Source organism: Montipora foliosa, chromosome 1 (assembly GCF_036669935.1).
Source record: "Montipora foliosa isolate CH-2021 chromosome 1, ASM3666993v2, whole genome shotgun sequence".
Classification (NCBI taxonomy): Eukaryota; Metazoa; Cnidaria; class Anthozoa; order Scleractinia; family Acroporidae; genus Montipora; species Montipora foliosa.
In genome coordinates this window covers 13,591,091-13,598,002 of record NC_090869.1, presented here as the reverse complement: position 1 = coordinate 13,598,002, position 6,912 = coordinate 13,591,091, and the positions used below count along the sequence as shown (strand labels likewise).

Sequence of the window (6,912 nt, the reverse complement as noted above, 5' to 3'; positions counted from 1 at the left end):
TTTTGCCGTTACACATAACCAATTTAAAGCCAATTTTCTTGGCCCCTAACCATGGGGTACTTCCCCGGCCTCGATTCGAGTTTCTGCAATGATTTGGACTGATTAACTCTTCTCCTTCTACAGTACATACATTTTTCTCTGTATAACACCAGATGATTTGAATGGTGGATGGGGGCTGGTTGCAGTGGTCAACTTGAAATCCTCAGCTCTTTCAGCCAAATGTGCACCAACATGCACATTAAAAATAAATCTATTTTTATCCTCAGTTTCTCTAAATCTTGCATTATATGATTGCATACCTGTAAAATTCCTTATAAGATTCATTCATTCTGGTTAGTGAATGGGTTAAATAAAGATTGCCGTTCTTTGCCTCAGAGTAAAATCAATATTGCACTCTCATGGGCGAAAGAGTTCACCGGTAAGTGATCTTACTGTAATAATTATATAGCTGCATCAAAATCCAATATTGCCAACAGACCTCTTTTAACAAGATTTTTGCCACTGTCCAAGTTCAAAATTAATTGTGAATATATACATATTGATAATGTATTAGGATTTCATCTCCAGGCTCTTTGTGGCTTCTTTATGAAAGGAATAAACTGTCTAAGCTAAAGCAACAAGGGATAACATCTTACTAAGAGGCTCCAAGATAATTGACATTAGTACCGACCACATGCAAAAAAGTCTAAATGAAGAATGAATTACATGATGATCAGCACTATTGGTCAATAAGTTGGCCCTGCATTCTGTAGTTTCACCTATTTGACTTTTCCAGGCATACAAAAGAGATTGCCAAGAGAATAGTTTAAGGTTGTAAAATCAACCCCTTGTGACCAGCGCAAATGAACTTATCTAAATAAAAGTGGATTGAAATTCAAAACAAATCAGAGTCATTTCAGGTCTGTTTAACATTTATCCATCTTTTTCGTCGTGAAAAATGTCCCGCTACTTCTTGTTCGACTTCCTACGTGTTTTAGTGCACATGCAGTATTTCTCTGTTTGTCCACAGCAACTCCATATACGTCCATCTCTGTAACAATACCAACCTCCCAAGCCGCACATGCAATCATCGTGATGGTATGCATGTATCCCTGTGTGGCCATTTACTGGAGGAAGATTTTCCACTTTTCGGGATCCCTCCCAAGCGTGATCTTTAACCTTCTTGTACCCTGGGGGAGGAGATTTGGGTGGTTTCTCTGCCATCTGGAAAGGAGCAATATTTTTTTTTTTCCGTAAAAAAATTAGCAAGTACCTTAATTTGTAAATTTGTAAATATGTAATTATGATGCTTGTTTTAGTTTTTAATTCCAGGAAACGTTATAGGGTCAACCTCGTGTTTCCTTTTCATGATGTATTTTTATATTTTATTTTTTCATCGTGAATATATTATGCTCATGCTTATCCTTAATGGCATCAAGTTTTAATAAGCGTCACGATGTGTCCCCTCTCTCTTCACTTGTTTTCAGGGTAACGTCCGGCCGTTCCGCCCCACGTATTATTGTGTCTATATTAAAAGCACTCTGAAGGATCTTACTGAGGACCGTCAGATTGATGTCTTTACTGTAACTGAGACTTGTCTCGCCGAAGAAACTGATGAATTCATTATACGTGACTTGTGTCCGATCGGTTATGAATTCTACAATGTTCCAAGGGTTTCTCACGTTGGCGGCGGAATCGATCGGTATCATGCATAAGACCGTGGTTTGTCTCGAGAAGCATCCCAGCATTGCTACCAATTTCAAATCCTTTGAATTTACGGATGTTTTACTGAAACATCCCTCGTCATGGCTGCGCTTAATTATTGTTTATAGACCACAGAATATGGCGGACGGTACTTCATCGACTGCGAAATTCTTTCAAGAATTTCCTAGTCTCTAGTTACTGTACTGTTACGGTACCTGACTTTGCTGAGACTTTGCTGACTTCAACCCGCCATTCTACTGTTTACGGTTTTCTCTTTTCTGTTTCCGGTTAAACTGAAGCATACGTAATAAGACCGGAACCCACTTTTTCTGGGAAAATGGAGTCGATTATCCCAGAGTCTCTCCGGGCGCTCACCCGCTGACCAAGAAGCCCGAGGACTCTGGGTACGAGATTGGAACCGACGAGATTGCAGCCCGGGACTTTGATGTTTTCGATCCCGTCATTTCTGACCATTACCTTGTCAGCTGTTCCCTGGCATTGCCTAAAAAAGAGTTTGAGGGTAAAGAAGTCAATTATCGCAAACTGAAGTCAATTGATCTCCAAGGGTTGAGAGACGACATCTCTGATTCACTTTTAGTCAGAGCAGTCGAGTGAGAGGGTAATGATCTAGAGTCTCTCTTACCGCTATACAATACTACGCTGATAGGCCTGCTTGATAAACATGCTCCCCTAGCCTGAAAACGCGTACTATCACGATTCGCCCTTCTCTCAAGAAACCATCATTTGATGATCAACTATACAAAAATCACAGACCTATCTCCAACCTGATGTTTCTATCCAAGTGCTGCGAGAAGGTAGCCGCGGGTCAATTCATTTCCCATCGGCGAAAAAACAAACTTGAAGAAATTTTCCAGTCTTCCTCGCAAAGTGGGCAAAAGCACTGAATCAGCATTGTTGCGAGTTCATAACGATGGGCTATGTGCACTGGACGATAGAAGGTGTGTGGTGTTGGTACTGTTGGACATGTCAGCAGCGTTCGACACTGTCAGGATCACGGCATCCTCCTATCGCGTGTCTCCCAGTTCGTTGCTTGGTTTGAGTCTTACCTGTCCAGTCGCTCACAGTTCGTCCAAATCAGAGATACGTATTTTTCTGATTGTCTACTGACCTGCGGTCTCCCCCAGGGGTCTGTGTTGGGCCCAATATACCTCCCCTCTCGGAGCTATTCTGCCTTGCCATGGTGTCGGGTTTCACATGTACGCGGACTACATTCAACTGTACCTTAGCATGAAGATTCAACTGTACCTTAGCATGCTAAAGTGGAGGACATTGTGTCTGCGCGCACTAGGGTTGAAGTTTGCTTGCGTGAGCTGAACAAATGGATGCTCTTTAACAATCTCCGGTTAAACAATGATAAGACTGAGATTCTGGTTCTGCACTCTAAACATCACCGTAAGACACCATTAGATTCAATTACTGTGGGTGATGTTACTGTGGAGCCCACATCTAGCGCACGGAATCTTCGACGATACCACGAGTTTTGAGGATCAGGTCATTGAACTATGCAGGACTGCTTTTTTTCACATTCGTCGCATACGCCCATGCCTTAGCATTGACTCTACCAAAACACTAGTGCATGTTTTAGTAACGTCTCGCTTAGATTACTGTAATGCGTTTTTTTCTACAGCCAACCTGATTTTATAAAATAAGTAGAATAGTACATGTACGCGCACTCTCATTGGTCAACAGCTGGGTTTAAATGAGAGTATGGAAACACGACTGTGACATCACACGAATTTTGATTGGTTATGTATTGTCAGACGCGCGTTTTGATAGAGTGGTGGTAAATATGAGGGTGTGTCAAAAAAATCTGTTTCAATCAAAAGTAAAAAAAACTCAGCATTTTCCTTTATTTGTTGAATTATCGTTGAGAAATTTTATATAAAAGCAAAGGAGTCAAGTGAAAAAGCAAATACAAAAGAGCAGCCATAACACGTCACAATTATTCAAGATGGCGGCGCCCAGGAAATTCGAAAACCAAAACACGCGTTTTTGAAATTCATTTATTTTGGATACAAACTATTCCATTGATTGTAAAAATTATCAGTGATGAAATGGTATATGAAATGAATCATATATGAAGTGCGGATATGAAATCAAGTGAAGCTATGATCTTCGCAGTTATGAGCGCAATTTTTGCAATTGCGTAGAGAAGCCTGAAAAATTCAGGACTTCACGGGGTTTGAACCCGTGACCTCGCGGGACCATTAGAACGCACAAATGACCAGCTCCCAACGTCAGTGGCTTCATAGCTCAGTTGGTTAGAGCGTCGCCCGCACCGGAATCGCGAGGTCACGGGTTCAAACCCCGTTGAAATCCTGAATTTTTCAGGCTTCTCTACGCAATTGCAAAAATTGCGCTCAAAACTGCGAAGATCATAGCTTCAATGATATTGAATGTGAGGAGAAATGTAGACTCGTACAAATACTCGGACTTGTCCGAGTCTACATTTCTCCTTACATTCAATATCATTGTTGTTGTTTCATCGATCATAGCTTCACTTGATGTAAACGTTATGTTAAATATTTTGAAATTGTATTCTTGTTTTAGTGGAGGTTTCCTTTAATAGACAGTATCCCGTTGGTCTGCGGGCTCTGCATTGTCATACGCCTCAAATTTTACAATGCAACAATAGACCAATTTCGATATATTACAATTCAGTCCTAAACAAAAGACATCATCTCGAGGCTCTGGGGAATAAATGTAAGGATTTGTATGAGTTTATTTCCCAGAGCCTCGAGATGATGCCTTTTGTTTTCGACTGAATTTTAATATGTCGAAATTGTTCTATTGATGTTAACGGTGTAATGCGGCCGTGGGAGGGATGATAAGCTATTTGCCTGACAACGGGCGAGGGACAACTGACAAATCAGAATCCTAGTCAGGATTCGAACTTAAGGCTTATTTACACAAGCACGTTTTCTTGACAAGTCCACTTGAAAGGAAAACTTGCCGACTGTACACGCTAACAAGTTCTCCTTGAAACATTTTTCTTTGGCAAGTTTTCTTTGGTAATGTAAATGGCAAACGTAACAAGTTTTCCTTGACAAGTGCACTTGACAAGTAATTTACACTAGCAAACTCGCCCTTGACAAGTTTTTCCTTGACAAGTGTCCTTGTTCAAAAGCTGGCATGCTATTTTTTGAACAAAGACACTTGTAAAGGAAAAAAATTGTCATATTCCATTTACACTACCAAGGAAAACTTGTCAGGGAAAAGTTGTCAAGGAAAACTTGCTAGTTTAAATGAGGCTTTACTATACCTTCACAACACCGGTTGGATGCTCTACTCATTGAGCTACTAGGCCAACGCGACACTTCATTGTGCGGCTTACACGAATTGTAATGGAGACTCTGAGCAGAATACTTATAGGAAATACAGGTCTCGATCTCCGAGTTGGCTACCCGGTTTCCCTAGGCCTTCATGTGCGGACGTCAACAAGCATTGTTAGACTTTGTGCGAAAACCTGGTGCTTCGCCACCAAACCATGGCGAAGAAATCAAGGTCAAAAACGAAACTTTGTGACTAACTTTAAAGTAAACTAGGTTTAGTATTTAACTTTTGTAAAGCGTAATCGAAACAGAGCGTGGTGTAAACTGAAGGGAGATTTAATCTCAGTGTTGTTTAGGATTGCACTTCACTTGCTCGAAGCTCATACCTGTCCAGTAAGTATGCACTTTCGTAAGAATGAAGTAAATGCTTTCTTATACTTTTCATTTCAAAAAGAAAGTCATAAACTTAGTTTTTGTTTTGGCTTTTCGTTTATATCGTAGCGATTCTGTCAGCAAGGGTACTAGATTCAACTGCCTTAAAAAGTATTTTCCTTCCACTCAGCTTCCTTATCATTGCTGTACACTACACTCATTTTTTTTTCTAGGAACGTTTTTAAAAAGAACGTTTAAGCTGCGATTAACCAAAATTTTAAGAACATACTCAGGCTGATAGCCAGTTAAGAACTTGTTTATTTTGCTCATTTGTTTTTGTTTTTGTGAGTAGCATATCGTACAAATGAAGGAAAAAGAGATGTTTAGCCGCTGTTACACGTTGTAACTTTTAGCTGAAATTATGTGCAACGGCGATGCGAAACACGATTCAGCAGCCGTTGCACCGTGAAACTTCACGAACGTTGAAACTTGTCAGGAAATGTTGCGGTTTCTCATCGGCTTACGCAGTGTAGCGTAACACGATTGGGCGAAACCAGTGTCACAACTTTTGGGTGAAACTTACTAGGTTACTAAGTTGAATACTGAGTTTGACTGCCTCAAATATCCTTACATTCATAAGAAATCAAGTGAAGCTATGATTGCATACCCGCAGTTCACTGATATATGATTCGTTCCATATATCATTTCGTTCATTCATAACAAAGTAAAACAAGAACCGAAGATGGTGACATTCAAACTGTTTACTAAATACCATATTTTAAAAACCCAATATTTATTGTTTTCATGACACTAAGATTTTACCAAAAGCACTGACTTCGCTCCTAGAGTGATTCTGTGCACGCTGTGGAGGAAGCAATTTAATTTTCTTTTGAGTTCGTTGCCACTTATCTTTCCAGATCGAAATGCGCAAAGCTGGTGTAAGGTCCGTCTAGAATTTTTGGTTTGTTAATAATTATGTCGTAGAGAAGAACTAACTCCTCTCCATTTATCAAGCGACTCGCTTGGCATAAACGCGGCTTGCTACGCAGGCTAATAATGGCAATTAATTATAACTCACATGTTCTTCAAAGAATCGAAATCAACCAATCACAAAGGTGTGCCGCAGCTTCTTATTTTCTCGGCCAATGAAAAAAAAAGTGTTTTCGATTTCCTGAATGAGTATAAAAGGACGAGACTACATTATCGCTGCTCAAAAAAACTACGATGTCGGAAACGTCAACACCATGCAAAGGCCAACTGCTTCGTATTTGCTCAACGACTGACATTCTATGGCCAGCTACAGCTCACCAAAAGCTTCTGACTGTTACAAGCCGCCAAGCGCAAATCCTTCGAGTTCGCAGACCGCAACAACGGCAAACTAACCTTTGATCAGTCATCAACAACGTATTTTAATTTATGTACAAAACTAATGTATAGCTTCAGGGCATATCACTAACAAAAAATACAATGACATTGCTGTAATCCAGGTGCAATATATTAATTTTCTTTTTTTCGTATTGGACCGTGCATTGCCCCTAATGATCATGATGCTGCACCGGTCCAA

General features: G+C 40.2%; 1 long non-coding RNA gene across 1 annotated transcript in view; it reads right to left on the bottom strand.

The window, feature by feature from the left end:
- The window catches only part of LOC137987710 (uncharacterized), a 2,674-nt gene extending 632 nt beyond the window's left edge, over positions 1-2,042 (bottom strand). Inside the window, exons 1-2 of the long non-coding RNA XR_011120701.1 lie at positions 1,899-2,042; positions 1-1,203 (exon numbers count right to left, since the gene is read on the bottom strand). The exon at positions 1-1,203 is cut by the window's left edge and continues 632 nt beyond it. This is a non-coding gene — a long non-coding RNA (uncharacterized lncRNA). The remainder of the gene's footprint in view (positions 1,204-1,898) is intronic.
- Positions 2,043-6,912: the final 4,870 nt, after the last annotated feature.